The following is a 17,625-nucleotide window of genomic DNA, read 5'->3' on the forward strand; positions in this document are numbered from 1 at the left end:
CCTAATACATATTACATTACAACAAAGGGCATATAGAAAAAGGGTTATTATTGTGCCTTTAAACACTGACAGGTTGAACACATGTTGTAATTTCCTTGTCCTTATCCCCCAAGTCATACAGTATATATATTATCTGTATCTTTTATCACTTCAGTACCTACATCCTCTTCAAAGTTATTTTTGCTAAGTACACAAAAATAGACCCAGTGCTAGCCTCACACTTCTAACAACATGCCTTTCTACTCCCTGAACTTTGACTTTCTCTACTTTCTAATCTTAAGCCAGTTGATCAGTTCTACTCATGACGTGTGTACTTTAGATAACTCTTTTGTGCTGCACAGGTTGAAAAGCTTTAGGGAAAAATAGGTGAGTTACTAGAACAGCTCTTTCATTGTCCATTAGACTGGCGCTTCATGAAAATCCATTTAACCTTTAATACTCTAAACAGAATATTCCCAGCTGAAATGTCAGGGAAGTTGTCACAGAGTTTCTTTGACAATCTATACTGAGAAACTTTGTCTGAAGCATGAAAGCAAAGAAAAAGCCCTTTGACCACCTTAAATCCTCCAACAAGATCATGAATATAGTAAATCCTTTAAACACAAAAAGTTCACAGTAGACCACATTCATGTCCTCTACTACATACTATATGATTTGCAGGCACATTTTTCCAAAGATAATTTGCTGACTGCTTGTGAACATCAAAACACATCTTAAATTTATAGTCCATTTTCTGTGTGAAATAACTAAAGTAGATTAATCACTGACCTTCAAATCTTCAAATAAAGTCTGAACCCTTTGCTGAAGGGTGAATTTTTGATCTACATCCACTATAAAGGGTTCCTGCATGTAGTAGTATATCTTTTTACTTAGCGCTTGTTTAAATCTCATTACAAGTTCATTGTGTGAGAAAAAAGAATGAATTAATGCAGCAATGAATGTCAAAGTTTGGGTAATGTGAGTGGCAGGCTTCTAAGAAAAATTAGATTGTGTCATATCATTGTATTTTATTATTAACCCAAGTGCCATTGCCTTAATATTTTGACCTTTCTTAAAAAGCAAAAAAAATATTAAGGGGACCGTGAGCATGTCTTTTGTGATCCAAACTAAGATATAATGAATTGGAAGCAAAACCAGCCTATTGGGTTCATTTAATGTTTACATGATTTTTTAATAGACACAGAAAGATCTGTTATCTGGAAAACCCCAGGTCCTGAGCATTCTGGATAACAGGTCCCATACCTGTATGAGGAAATATCATGATGACATTTTCTTCTGGTAAGAAAACTTATTTGGCTAAAGTTTTCCATTACCATCTTATTTGATTGAAAACACCACACAATGGGTTCAGGTCAGGGTAATTCCAATTGATCCTGTATCTCTGAGATGCAAGCTATTTCTGAAAAAGGGGTGAGAAACCCCCTCAACATTGCAAGGCATAATGTACATGGTAGTTCATGATGCACGATATGAGCTATCATGAATGCTAGCAAGCGGTTGACTAACCTTGTTTGTCAGTGTGAAGATGCTCCTTGCGTTGTTAAACAGCCATTTTCATAATATTTCCAATACATTGTCACAGCTTTCCATAAAATACTGATTTATCTCACTGATGTGATTGTACAGAATATATAGTTTATAGTCATTACCTAGAGAGGTTTCTATAACTGGTTTCTATTGACTAATATGCTTGTTTAGATATAATCAGAGACTCAAGTTGTGAGTCTACTAGTGATGAGCGAATTTAATCACCAGCCATGGATTTGCAGCAAAATTCTGAATTTCGGCATGTGCAAATTTTTCCCCGAAACTGCTGCAAAAATTCGCCACGGAAAAACTTGCAGAGAAAAAAGTCGCCATAACAAAAAATGCCCATTGACTTTAATGCATTAGAACAAAAAAGTCACCATAATAAAAATCTCCCATTGACTTTAAAGGAAAGTCATCTTGCACCCAAGTGATTATATTTATTTACCTGAAACCCCAGGTCAGTGCTCCTATCAGCAGAAAACTGCACTGGCCCGGGGCTATACCAGTGAGCACCACGGAACAATCCTTTTCCCGGGGCAAATGCATGCACAGTTGAATGAAATAGCCGACTTTTTAGTTAAAGTTCAGCGTTCTGTTCTACTGCGCATGCGCAGCCACACGAAGAAAGAGGAAAACGGAAGAGGAACGTTACGTGGTGCTCACTGTTATAACCCCAGGCTGATGCAGTTTTCTGCTGATAGGTGTCAGGCTTACCGGTGTGATCCAGGCGGAGAAGGAGCTGGAGCTGAAGATCTTGAACTCACAAGCGCCTCACACAACCACTACCCACCTGGAGTGGAACAGGGAGCAGGGTTGTGGAGAGTAGCCAATGAGACTATCAAACGCGGTACAGAGGATGAGACAAGGCCGTAGTCAAGAAGTCCGAGGTCAGGGCAGGCAGCAAGGTTCGTAACGATAAGACAGGCAGAAGAGTCGAGGCAGGCAGCAGAAATCGTAGTCCAGGTTCAGGCAGGGTCACAACAGGCAATTCAAAAAGTAAGAGATGCTAGGGTTTTAGTAATAAACCTAATAACCAGGCAATGCATGTCAGTCTGGATCTGGTTTAAATGCATATCTTTTGGCGCCAAACTAGCGTCCTCACGCTGACGTCGCGGAACTGACGTCAGCGCGTCCGTCACAGGCGTTTCCGCCTACGTTCCTGCGCCCGCGACCGTCGCCGTCGCCACCGCGTCCGCGACCGTCGCCGGCGTTCGCATCACGCGCCGGCGCGCATTACCGCGCCCGCGCCTGCGCTGAACGGAACGCATGCGTGTGTTCTTACATTGCCCCCCATCAAGGAGCGGCCTCAGGACGTGACAACCAGCAGGCTTACCAGGATAGGTTCCATGAAATCTGTCCAACAACTCAGGAGCGTGGATGTTGGATGCCGGTTCCCAAGAATTTTCTTCCGGACCATAACCCTTCCACCTCACCAGGTACTGGAGCCGTTTGCCTCTTAATCTGGAATCCAGGATCTCTTCTACCTCGAATTCCTCTTGACCGTCAACCACCACAGGAAGCGGTGGGGGAGCCGAACGCCCAGGAAATCGGAACATCGAGACCGGTTTTAAAAGAGCAGCATGAAATACAGGATGTATTTTCCAGGACGCTGGAAGTTTAAGCTGGAAGGCCACAGGATTGACTTGGCGGATGATAGAAAAAGGACCCAGGAAACGTTGACCCAGCTTCCTACTGGGACAAGACAGCTTAAGGTTAACAGTTGATAACCACACACGGTCACCCACCTTGAACTCTGGGTCGCCTCTCCGCCTCCGATCAGCGTAAGTCTTGAAATTTTGTTGCGCCTTCCTCATGTTTTCTTGGAGCCTTTGGAAATTATTCGATAGAAAAGTTAATCTGTCCTTGACAGCGGGAACTAAAATATCAGAAACAATGGCAGAGGGAAAAGTTACTGGATGAAGACCATAATTTGCGAAAAAAGGGGACTGATTAATTGATGAGTGATGGGAATTATTATAAGCAAACTCCGCCAAAGGAAGAAGATTGACCCAATCGTCTTGGAGGTAAGAAGAATAACATCTCAGGTATTGCTCGAGAGTTTGATTCGTTCGCTCGGTCTGGCCATTGGACTGAGGATGGAACGCAGAAGAAAGAGACACCGAAATCTTGAGTGCTTTGCATAATGATTTCCAGAACTGTGATGTAAATTGTGGTCCCCGATCCGACACTACTTCATCTGGAAGGCCATGGAGTCTTACCACTTCTTTAATGAAGGTATCGGCAGTCTCGGAGGCGGAGGGAAGTTTTGGTAGAGATTTAAAATGTGCCATCTTGGTTAACCGATCAACAAAAACAACAATGGTGGAACAATCAGAGGACAATGGTAAATCGGAAATGAAGTCCATAGAAACTGATCCCCATGGACGGGAAGGCACTGGCAGAGGTTGAAGAAGACCAATAGGCCTAGAGTGAGAGTCCTTAGATCTGGAACATATTTCGCATGAAGCAACAAATTTAAAACAGTCCATCCCAGGCCACCAGAATACTCTCTTAGCCAAGACAATAGTTTTCTTTATACCTGGATGACCTGCCAATTTAGAATCATGACTATTTTTAAGAACCTCCAGACGCATTGATTCTGGGACAAAGATTTTGCCTTGATGGAAAAGAAGACCTTCCTTAGGCAGTAACGATGGTTCAGAAATGTTTAAAGAAGCGTCCTTAATTCTATCCACCAGGGTTGGTTGAAGCAGAAGAAAGTTATTAGAATTTAGAATTGTCTCAGGGGCCAAGGAAACCTCGTTTTCAGAAGAAAACATTCGAGATAAAGCATCTGCTTTGACATTTTTTGATCCGGGTCGGTAAGTAAGATGAAAATTGAATCTCATAAAAAATAACGCCCATCTTGCTTGTCTGGGTCTAAGTCGTTTAGCTGAACGTAAATATTCCAGATTCCTGTGATCAGTAAAAATCAGAATCGGATGTTTAGACCCTTCGAGGAGGTACCTCCATTCTTCAAGTGCCAGCTTGATAGCGAGTAATTCACGGTCAGCCACATCGTAATTACACTCACTCTTGGCCAACTTACGAGAAAAGAAGGCAACAGGATGAAGATCCTCTTGAAACCCAGTTCTCTGAGACAACACAGCACCCACCGCAAGTTCCGAAGCATCTACCTCCAAAATGAAAGGAAGGGAAACGTCAGGATGGTGAAGAATTGGACCTGAAGTGAAGAGTGTTTTCAATTTCTCAAAAGCCTCCTGAGCCTGAGTAGACCAAACAAACTTTTGATTATTGCGCTTCAGTTCAGTGATTGGAAGAATGACTTGAGAAAATTTTTTTATAAATTTTCTATAGAAATTTGCAAAGCCGATAAAACGTTGAACGGCCTTCTTAGAAGATGGAATCGGCCAATTAAGAATTGCAGAAATCTTCCTCGAGTCCATCTGAATGCCCTGAGGAGAAATACAGAACCCCAAAAAATCTACAGATGATTGTTCGAACACACATTTCTCAACTTTGGCATATAACTGATGAGTGCGTAGACGGGCCAGAACCTTCTTCACATGAACTCTGTGTTCTTCCAAAGAATTAGAAAAAACAAGAATATCATCTAAATAAATGATGACAAATATATCGAGGAAGTCCCTGAAGACGTCATTAACAAAATGTTGAAAAGTTGCAGGAGCGTTGCAGAGACCAAAGGGCATGACCAGGTATTCAAAATGCCCGTAACGAGTACGAAAGGCTGTCTTCCACTCATCGCCTTCTCTTATTCGGACCAAATTGTAAGCGCCCAGGAGATCCAATTTAGAAAAGATCTTAGCCTCCGCCAATCGTTGAAATAATTCAGGAATGAGAGGAAGTGGGTAACGATTCTTAACTGTGATCTTGTTCAAATCCCGGTAGTCTATACACGGCCTTAATGAATGGTCTTTCTTCTCGACAAAGAAAATCCCAGCTCCTGCTGGAGAAGAAGATTGTCTAATAAACCCTTTAGCCAAATTTTCATCTAAATAAGAACGAAGTTCCACAAGTTCTGACTCGGATAAAGGGTAAACTCGACCAAACGGAATCTGGGCCCCAGGAAGAAGATTAATAGGGCAATCATAAATGCGATGAGGGGGTAACTTGTCAGCCCCTTTCTTATTGAAAACGTCCAAAAACTCCCAATAAGCTTGAGGAAGAAGTTCATGAATTTCCGAAGTAGGGGATAAAAAACAGACCTTTTTTGAAGAAGAAATACAATGAGAAGAGCAGAAATTTGAAAGAAATTTTACTTCACCGGTAGCCCAATTGATGGATGGGTTGTGCTTCTGTAACCAAGGTAATCCCAGAATAACGGGGAACAAAGGAGAAGACACCACATCAAAGTTCATCATTTCAGCGTGCCCTTTATTCAACAAAACAAAAAGAAGGACGGTCTCTTGCACCACAGGGCCTGAGGTAATCAGAGACCCGTCAGCCACCCGGAGAGCTACAGGATTCTTCTTGGCTTGGAGCGGAATCTGGAACCGTAGTGCTACTCTATTGTCCAGAAAGCATCCGCTGGCCCCAGAGTCAAGGATTGCTTGGAGTTCTACCCGTTGGTCTCCCCCCTGTAAAGACAAAGAGACTGTCAGGAGAGGCACAGGAACATGGCAGGGGGTAAAGTCTTTTTCAAGCAACTTCTTACCCGCTGGGCGGACCGGGCAACCCCGAAGCAGATGGCCTGCTTGACCACAGTAAAGACAGAGATTCAGTCTGCGGCGTCTGATGCGTTCCTCCGGAGATAAAGCAGACTTAATAGCACCGATCTGCATAGGCTCTGGGGCTGTACTGAAGACAGGCGGAGGCATGGCAGGAGAAAAGGTGGACGGCATCCGAACCAGAGGAGGAGCAGATGGTAACATCCAGGTCTGAGATGAAAGACCTGCTTTTTCCGCCTTTTCTTCCTCTCTACGCTCTCGGAGTCTCTGATCAAGTTGGATAGCGAGGAGGATGAGGTCTTCCAAACTGTCCGGAATGCCAGTACGGGCCAATTCGTTCTTCAACTCAGAAGAAAGTCCGAAGCGGTATTGGTTCTTTAGTGCGGCAGGGTTCCATTCTGTGTCATCTGCCCACTGCCGGAACTCCAACGTATAATCCTCAGCAGGACGGACCCCTTGCTTCAGGGCACGTAAGGCAGCCTCAGCAGTAGCGACTCTGTGGGGATCATCGAAAATGACCGCCATCGCGTCAAAGAAGGAATCCACCGAAGCCAAGACTGGACTGTGGCGGTCCATGAGACGAAAGGCCCAGGTCTGTGGTTCTCCCGTGAGAAAAGAGATAATAACCCCAACCCAGGTTTGCTCAGTAGGATAAGTGTGAGGCTTTAAGGAGAACAGCAGCTTGCAGTTACTCCTGAAATTCCGAAATAGCTTCCGGTCTCCGGCAAACTTCTCTGGAAAAGCCACCTTGGGTTCAGAGATCTCCGACGTGATAACTTGAACCTCTGTTGGCGCAGGAGGAGTGGCAACAGAAGTGGAAGGGAGAGCCGCTGGCGGATGAGATCTGATATGCTCCTGTAGCTGAGCATATCCGCTTTGCAGCTCCCGGACCGCTTGCGTCAGAGAGGACAGCTGCTGGGTTAGGACAGCAAACGGAGAGGCCCCTTCAGCTGGATCCATTTTTCGGCCTGGTTATACTGTCAGGCTTACCGGTGTGATCCAGGCGGAGAAGGAGCTGGAGCTGAAGATCTTGAACTCACAAGCGCCTCACACAACCACTACCCACCTGGAGTGGAACAGGGAGCAGGGTTGTGGAGAGTAGCCAATGAGACTATCAAACGCGGTACAGAGGATGAGACAAGGCCGTAGTCAAGAAGTCCGAGGTCAGGGCAGGCAGCAAGGTTCGTAACGATAAGACAGGCAGAAGAGTCGAGGCAGGCAGCAGAAATCGTAGTCCAGGTTCAGGCAGGGTCACAACAGGCAATTCAAGAAGTAAGAGATGCTAGGGTTTCAGTAATAAACCTAATAACCAGGCAATGCATGTCAGTCTGGATCTGGTTTAAATGCATATCTTTTGGCGCCAAACTAGCGTCCTCACGCTGACGTCACGGAACTGACGTCAGCGCGTCCGTCACAGGCGTTTCCACCTACGTTCGTGCGCCCGCGACCGTCGCCACCGCGTCCGCGACCGTCGCCGGCGTCCGCGTCACGCGCCGGCGCGCATTCCCGCGCCTGCGCGCATTACCGCGCCTGCGCTGAACGGAACGCATGCGTGTGTTCTTACAGATAGGAGCACCGGCCTGGGGTTTTAGGTAAGTCAATACAATCACTTGGGTGCCTAACATTTGGCACCCCCAAGTGCACAAAGACTTTCCTTCTCCTGTAATGCATTACGACAAAAAAGTCTCCATAAGAAAAAACACCCATTGACTTTAATGTATTTGGACAAAAAAGTCTCCATAAGAAAAAATGCCCATTGACTTTAATGTATTAGGACAAAAAAAAGTCACATAACAAAAAACTGTAGTCCATTTTGAGTAAGAAAAAAATTACTCGTAAAAACGCCTATTAACTTCAATGTGTTTTGCTAATTTTTCGCCATTTCAAAAATTTTTCGCAGTTTCACAAATTTTTCAGCCAAGTGAAGCGGGACAGATTCGCTCATCACTAGGGCCTTCCTGTCTACTATGCCAGAGGGCGCAGGCTGCAAAGAAGCCCCTCAGTTACCACCCTCAGTTTGTACCTTAAGGTGCTCAAGCACTTGTGTTCTGGGTCATCTTAAATCTTAAAATCCATTTTAAAAATTGTGAGTTATTAGATTAAGTGTATGGGAGATTGCCTTCTCATAATTTGAAGTTTCTATACAACAGGTTTCTGGATAAAGTATCTTATACTTGTATATGTGAAACAATGACTATATTGTTTAAAAGGGAGTGTGTTTTCTTGTAGATTGTCTATGTTTTAAATTATTATTATTATAAATTCTTTGCACTTCTGGTTTAGGTTTAAACTGTTGATAGGAGAGCACAACTTACCTTTTGAAATTAGTCTATGTAATCTCCTGCTCCTTGCTGTAACTCCAATCATTCCTAACTTCTGTCACATGAACCCTGTGATTTGCAATAAAAAGGCCAAACGTTTGTAAATTTCAAGATTGGTTAAGCAAAGCAATGCACCAACCCAGACAAATTGACAGGAAACAGATTTTATATTTGTGAATGAAGCCATAATAACAGTCCATATACTGATATAACTTCAACCATGAAATGTGGCTCTCTGATGTGCACCAAAGGGAACTTTTAAGGGTGACAGCACCTCTTGCAGCTCTCAGAAAGGGTAGTGGACTAGGCATACCTATACATATTGCATGTGGGGTTAATAGGAGGCAACAATTTTAACTTTCTCCTATATATTTCTGCAAGAATAGTTTGCTCAGGAGGACTGTCAACCTGGGTAATAATTATTCATAAGAACTCTGGCAACCAAATAACATCACCACTTACTTTGAAAAATGAACTCTATTAAAAAACATATTTCAAAAATGGTTTTAGTTTAATAAATGTTATTGTAACAAATACCTTAGCCTGTTTTGTTGTCTGAACTGACATCAGTTGTTAGCAGATTTCTAAAAGATTTGTTACATTCATGACATTTGTTTCAGCTTTGCAGCTAATCACTTGCCACTCAAGCGGTTAGGACAGCTAGGCATTCATTAGTCATACTAATATGGAAAACATTGAAATAGTGAACCATTAGGCAGACATCATTCATTGCTAGGGTCCATTTCTGCTGTAAAAGTTTCCTCCCTTTTTTTCACATGCCTCCTTTTCATCAGCATGGTCATTTTCACGCTGCATAATGTCTCTTTCCGTGGAAAGAATTTAAATTTACAAACACACGGCTACAGATTTTTGTTCTAGATGAACATGTCATGAATTCCATTTCTTTACAGGATAACTTTATTGAAAATGTATAATTACACTTTCCTGTTCTCACGCTTACTGAGATCATATTGGTTATGTCCCTCAAATAATAAAAAGCCTGCCTAGTAAAAGTGCAGAAAGCTCACATCCAGGCAGACAACAACTTTCACATCAGAGTCATAACAATAAAGAAACCATCAACTTAAATCGATATACTGTATGTTAATAATGAATATTGCACAGCATACTTGCACTTAAACCTATGCAAAAGCTGGGCATACTTTTAACAGAAGTCTAACATTACAACTACAATAGACTAGGGGGCCCATTTACTTAGCTCGAGTGAAGGAATAGAAGAAAAAAAACGTCGAATTTCGAATGTTCTTTTTGGCTACTTCGACCATCGAATGGGCTACTTCGACCTTCGACTACGAATCGAACGATTCAAACTAAAAATCGTTCGACTATTTGACCATTTGAAAGTCGAAGTACTTTCTCTTTAAAAAAAAAAGTTCCACCCCCTAGTTCGCCACCTAAAACCTACCGAAGTCAATGTTAGCCTATGGGGAAGGTCCCCGTAGGCTTTGCTATCTTTTTTAGGTCGAAGAAAAATCGTTCGATCGATGGATTAAAATCCTTTGAATCGAACGATCGAACGAATTGCGGTAAATCCTTTTACTTCGATATTCGGCAGTCGAATATTGAGGGTTAATTAGTAAATTTGCCCCATAAAGTCTAATTCATACTTGATGTAGGTCTTAGAAACTTTTGTAGGTCTTACAATTTTGTAGAAGGAACAATGCACTCTTGACAATAAATACGTATCATAAAATGTCAACATTATTTTGCAGCAGTGCACTCCAAATGACCTCTTGCTTAGATACCATTAAAGAACTCAGAACGCATAGCCCTAGACATCTGCTAGCACCTAGAAGTAAGAGTGGGTGCTCACCTTCCCAACAACACTTGTTATCTCATCCCTTCCCCTCCTCCAGAACAGCTCATCTGTGTTGCTGTTTGTTAGGAATTTCTAAAGGGAAGGGAGCAAGTCGTTCAGTTGAGGAGCTGCTACTATGCACACAGACACACAAAGGAGATAAGAGGACAGGATCAGAGTGAAGAGGGTATAGAGTTAGGGTCAGGCCAAATTAGGATTGTGTAGGCGAAAAGAACAAGACTGAGATGGAGCAGGTGGAGGACTGGAGTTGGACGGTGCAGGCAAAGCAGCAGAATCTGGAACAAGACTGGAATAAAGCAGGGAACAGGAGCGGAACAAGAACAGGTCAGGGTGCAGAACTAGATCTAGAGCAGGAGTAGGAGAGAACCAACAGGAAAAGAGCCAGAGCAGGACAAAGCAGAAAAGCTAGGGTCACACCAGAGTGCTCAGAACAAGGACAATGCTCAGTCACCAGCTGTAAGGATGGTTGGGCTTTTATAGGGCAGAGTCAGCCTTGATTAGATGAACCCACCCAACCAATAAGGTTGCTGGGGTGATGCAGCAGACTCAGGGCAACAGATGTAGTGGAAACAAGCCCATATTGGCTGCTTTCCTGTCCCAGTGGATAGCGGAGATAGCCAACAACCAGGAGGTACTGGATTCAAGCCCCAACAGAACCTGACACTGGCACATTAATTGCATACAGGACAAATGTGGTTCAAAGCTACCAGGCTCAATTCCTTACAATTATCTGTGCAAGGATGTTGGAGCTGAAAGGGGGCTGCTGGTCAGATAACTTTTCCGTGGCATGTCTAGATGTGGAATTATACCTTCCAGCAACATTCTTACAAAGCTAAACAATAGATGAAAGGCTGGGTATTCAGTTTGCTAACTATACATGGCTCTTATTTAGCAGGTGAAGGGACTAGTTGAGCCATTTTCTGCATTTTGCTATTAGCAAGTTATTTGAGCTTGTATAGGGAAAATTATTCAAAACTTAGGTTTAATTAACTAGTCAGTCTTGCTTACATAAGGGAATTATTCCTAGGAACAGTTAAGCGATGGACAGCATGAATGTGTTGTTGGCAGCTAAAGAAAATTTAGCTTGAGTTACATATTGAAATATATTAACAACTTTGAGAAAAATAAAGCTCTTGCTTACTTAACTTCTATGCATCATGTTTTTACAGGATTGTTTACGGCTGCTAAACATCCACATGGGGTTTTTAAGTGTTGATTAGGGTATCGTGATTGCAGCCTATTTGGTTTCCTCATATAAAAAAATCATAACAAGACCATATTTAGTATATAATATATAGTAGCTAGGTTAATGACATGGGTTCAGTACATTCCAACACAATGTCTAGACTCCTTCAGGGTAAAATTCAGCAAAATATGGCACTTTTGATGGCAATATTATAGTTTAACATAATATATTCAGAACTACTCTTAATAAATTGTTCCAGCCAGTGCAAAGTCTTCATGCAAACAGTAAAACAATGGAAAATTCACATAATCAACTTGCTTTTTTTTTTTTTACACTTCAATATTGTTTTTATGTATTCAGATGGTATAGAAATTTTACCCACTGAACTGCCCTTGAGAATAAGCAAACCTTCCAATAAACAGAGGAACTAGCCTTCCTGTAAATAAGTTCACAAGAGTTATGTCATGTTTTAATGTGCTTCACTGGCATTCCCTTAATGTTTTTTATTACTTCCCAGGGGCCCTGTTCCAGTAAGAAAAAAAATTATAATTCTGATACCAATCTTTCCTTAAGATAAAAAATGCTCCCATAAAAAAAGGGATTTATATTGAGCTATAATTTGACACTTACACATGATTACATTAATATGTGTATACCTTCATACTGGTAAATTCTAGTTGGCCTAAACTTAAATTAAATGTTCCTAAGGTGTGTGAATTTATTTACAAAACTTGTAGAATTAATTGGATTTATTTGGTTCAATCTACATGGACAAAAAAAAAAAATGTATTCTGTATAATCAACGTGGAAACATATTTAGACAACTGTTAAATCAGCAATGTTCAAAACATTTTTTGAAAAATGACCTGAAGCAAAATGTGCAAGTTGCATTATATAGACAATTCTATCAAACACAAGTTTGACATCTATTTGCTTATTTAACAAAATTCTAATTTGTGTTGTGTTGAAGATTTTCTTCTCTAATTTATAAAAATGAATAGTTGCTTATTTATTAAAAAAAGAGTATAAAAAATGGTTTGAACAAATTTCCGCAAATTTTTACTCTATCTTTTTTAATGGGTTTAAAAAATTCTAAAAACTTGCATTGAAAAAACATAGACAGCTCTTATTGACTTCTGTATGAACTTTCCGATGCCGAAATATTACATTCGAGCTTCAATAATTTTTTGCACTTAACAAATAAAAAATAAAATATATTTGCACTAAATAAATATTTTTGAAAGCATAATTGAAAGTCAGTAAGGGCAAATAAGGGCAAATAAAATTGATTATTGAAAAAAAAAAATAATTTGAACTTTGATAAACCACCCCCATAGAGTTAAATTCTCTTACGTCTTTGGGTATCCCCTACAAGTCTGTTTTCCCTTTCAGTAACTTTAACCTATATACCTATGTGGGATAGTTTTCCCTATTGACCCAGAAGGTTATTACTACTTTGTGTTCAAGTCTAACATAGTGACTGGAAACCCATAGCTCTTCCTCTGGGGCCTCCACCTGCTAAACATGGTAGATGTCTGCTGGGGAGTCTGGGACAAGACCCCAGTAAGAAAAGTGCTCTATAGGGACTATACCTTTAGTGAAGTTGGGGGACAAGAACCCTGTGAACAACCAGGCAGCAATAGAACTATCACTGCTATAGTGTATGCTAGACAGATGTAGATAGAAAGAGTAACACTTTCCTAAGGTAAAACTGGCTTTAAAGTAAAAGAAACCACAACTACAAACTCGATTCAAGTTTTAATTTGAGATTTATCATACTCTGGCCCTTTAAGAGCTCAAAGTCAACTATTTCTCACCTTAAACCTGTCGAATTGTTGTATAAGTCAATGGGAGAGATCCAATTTGGTGATGTTTGCAGCCTTCCTGACTTTTAAGTTTTTTCAGAGAAAAAAACTTGAATCGAGTTTTTTCAATTCAAATCAATTTTTTCTAGTTTTCGGGTCGATTCAATTTGTCCAAGCGGAGAAAATTGGATTTTATTAATACATTTTGTATGGTCAAATTTCGAATTTATGGGAGTTTATGGGAGTTTCTAAAAAGTCACATGAATTCAAAATCCGAACCTTGATAAATTTGCCTCTAAGAGTAACTTTTTATATTGGGAAGTTTGATTACTTTGTGGTCCTAGTCCTTAATGGCAAAATCTCTCAAATTTTGCTATTCCAGTAAATAAACCTTATGTTTGAATCTCATGAGTTTCTGTGAGAGTTAATATCTACATTTACAATGTAGAAAATCACTATTAAAGATATGATTGTCCATACCTCAAATTAATACATTCAATAAAATATTCCACAATAGACAAAAGGACTTTTACAGAAAATCATGAGAATGTGCAGGGAATCCTTTCAGAGATGAACTTTGATCTTAAAGCCATTTATTCTTGCTGTGCTTGCTATGTGTAGAATAGAATAATAAGACAAAAGTTGTATTTATTTTATGTTCTTTGTTCTAATTAAATAACAAAGAAACATAACCAGGGTATATATATGTTGTAACCTATCCATTTCCAAGTAAAGGGCATGTGTCAAGGAAAATTTGATTGCAAAGTCAAAATATCCTTCTCACTTTGTTATTTTAGCCTCCCTTTCTTCCTTCTGATTACTTTACTCAACATAATCTGTAGTCTTTAGTGATAAACTTGCTGGCACACGATTTATAGACAAACTAAACTCCTTCCCTTCACTTATCTTTTTGACCAGTCACAGAAAAAACTATATTTAGTGTCTGCTTGGCGTCTATCCTCCTTTTAGTAACCTTCATTTGTTCTGCACGCATGATATCGTTTCTTTTTCATTTTTTTCCCCTCAGGCAGGATGAAAAAGGAAGACAGCGTTACCCCACGTCAGGAATCAGAACACTTTTCTCACAAAGGCAGTTAGAAATGAGTGGCTAACAACGGAAAATAACGTGATAAGATCAGTCTTTTATATACAACATATCAGCTTCAAACAGTAGAGCTTTGTTATGCCTGGTAACGTTTGTTGCTTCAGAACATCCTAGCACTTTGATAAATTTTGATATTTTATCAAAAGGATGACAACTAGTCCCATGCCTTGACATGTATAGGCTTTTGGAGATTTTTTTCCCCTGTCACTCTTTTTAATCAATATGCCTCTTAGGGTAATGTCACACCTGGAGATTCGGGGAGATTTAGTCGCCATGCGACTAATCACCTCTTCTTTGGGGCGACTAATCTGCTTCTCTCTGTCTTCCGCCTGCTACAATGAAAAAACACCAGCGGCATGGTACTCGCGGCACTTCGTAGTCGCCCGAAGTTTCCTCGTGAGGCACTCGGAGCACTTTATATTCCGAAGTCGCCCGAAGTTTCCTCATGAGGCAATGTGAGGCAGTTCGGGAAGATCAGTCGCCCGAAAAAGAGGCGATTTGTCGGAAGGCGACTAAATCTCCCCAAATCTCCACATGCGTCTCTGCCCTTATTATCTACAGGATGCTCAACTGATGAGAAAGGTTCCACTTATGACAAAACATATCTCATAGTATAGTTTATCTTTACAGTGAGCAATCTATTGGAGAATATCCCTCCAGTTCTACTGTAGTGACTCATTACAAATAATTGTATCTGCTTATATTTTCATTAAATAAACATAAATAGTTATAGAATATAAAAAAAATAAAGCTATATTGTCAATGAGAATATTTCTACTTACCGTAATACATGGAAAGTCAAAAGACAATGTAGATTTTCTTGCAAGAGCCTGTAGAGTGCTTGAATGCACCTTGCCCTAATGTAAGCTATGTGAATTCCTTTCCTTAACATATATTTTTCCAATCATTTTCGTTATATACACTGATGGCATTACAGAGGAATTATTATTTTACAGGGAAAGGATTAATCATATGGAAGAGGCCAATTGTTTCATTTCAAATTCTCTAAGTTGTATACTATACTACACAAGCTTCGATTGTAATGCCAAAATCAGATAGCATCAAACAATTACCTGAAATAAAAAACTTTTGGCAAACCATTCATGTTTATCTTGTTCAGTTCCTTTTCCTATTGAATTTCTTAGTATATTCTAGATATTCAAACTGATTAGAATCACACTGAGCGCTTGCACTACACAGGGGAACATTACCATTTATGTCATCTCAAGTTAATTTGTCCTAAGACTGCATTAAAACTAACCTCATATGTTCATTCTGTATATCCACTCCAGTGCACTACATACATTTTCAGGCCTAACATGGCTAAATATGCATAAACAGGATGCTTCATCATCATAATCATCATCATCATCTTCTTCTTTTATATAAATAGTGGCAGTAAGCTATTCTTTAAAAAATTGTTAACAAAATTGTTAACGTTAACAGTATGAACAGAAGGCCCCCACTCGCTAGGATTTAAATACATAAAAAGACAAGGTGTCATATGGGATGAATTACAATTAACCTGTGCAATTTCCCAATTTTTACACATGATTGTATATGGAATTTCCTGTAAAGAGTTTATAGCTTGTATGTAAAACCTGACTTTTTGAAATGTAATAAAAACTGTAGAATCTCAATGTACATTAGAATTTGTACATGCATGCCCAAAATTAAAGCTAGATATGCCCCAATCTGCCTGATCCCAGATGAGTCTACTCCAAACCCACACATGTTGGTATAGTCTGCTCAGATTGCATTCACACACTGGCCAACCACAAGCAAATTTCCTGTATTCCTCTGTATGAATTGGAACTACCATGTTAAACGGAACAGTTATTATATTTATAAATATATGCAAACAAAAACAGTACAAAATATACAAAATAGTACAAAAAGTACAACAGTGGAACAATCCTTTTGTATATATCTTAAATCTGCTAGATTTAGTTCTTTAAAGGAAAACTATACCCCTGAACAATAGGGCTCCACAGAAATGAATTGCATAAAACTCATATGTAAAACCCTGCTTCATGTACATAAACAAATTTCATAATAATAGACTTTTTAAGTAGTACAGTATATGCCACTGGGTAATCCTAAATGGAAAATTCCCATTTTAAAAATAAAGGGCCGCCCCCTGGGATCATACGATTCAAGGTGCACACAAACAAACCATACATGTTAGGTCATATGAGCTAATAAATGGCCAAAACGATATCTTTTGTTTCCATACTTGTTACAGTCAGAGGTGCAGTATTTCTGGTCAGGTGGCAGCACTTAGACCAACACAAAGGGGCACATTTACTAAGCTTGAGTGAAGGATTCGAAGTTTTTTTTGGGTACTTCGACCATCGAATAGGCTACATCGACCTTCGACTACGACTTTGATTCAAACGATTCAAACGAAAAATCATTCGACTATTCAACCATTCTATAGTCGAAGTACTGTCTCTTTAAAAAAAACTTTGACTACCTACTTCGCCACTTTAAACCTACCGAGCTTCAATGTTAGCCTATGGAGACCTTCCCCATAAGGTTTCTAAGCTTTTTTTGATCGAAGGAAAATCTTTCGATCGATGGATTAAAATCCTTTGCGGTAAATCCTTCGACTTCGATATTTGAAGTCGAAGGATTTTACTTTGAGGGTCGAATATCGAGGGTTAATTAACCCTCAATATTTGACCCTTAGTAAATGTGCCCCAAAATGTTGTTTCAAGGTAAGAGATGTAAAAGGGCAATATTTACTGATATACTGTATATATTCCAGTTGAGTAAGATTTTTCGATATCTGCTGCTTAAGTATTAATTTTGAGTGTAACGTTTTCCTATAATATTTGATGATACAGTTATCCCCCAGCTTAGCTAACAAATGTGGGTCATAGTCAAGTCCAGATCTGCACTGGCCCATATTATGCTTGCCAACAAAACTGCATTACAATTGTGTCAATAGTTCCATGGTTTGAACATAGATTATATCAGTGTTAACATTGTAGACTGTGCATTGAGACTCGAAAATGGGAGCCATGGTTTTTATGGAAGGTTTCCATAATGAATTTTCATGAATGCAAAAAGTACTTCCTTTACTAGATAGTAGTAAGCTACTGATTCTAAACCAGTTCTCGGTCACTAAAGATAGTTCCAAGATTTAGGTGCAGTTTTATAAAGGGTCGGATTTCGAGTTTATGG

This window comes from Xenopus laevis, chromosome 6L (genome assembly GCF_017654675.1).
Source record: "Xenopus laevis strain J_2021 chromosome 6L, Xenopus_laevis_v10.1, whole genome shotgun sequence".
Classification (NCBI taxonomy): Eukaryota; Metazoa; Chordata; class Amphibia; order Anura; family Pipidae; genus Xenopus; species Xenopus laevis.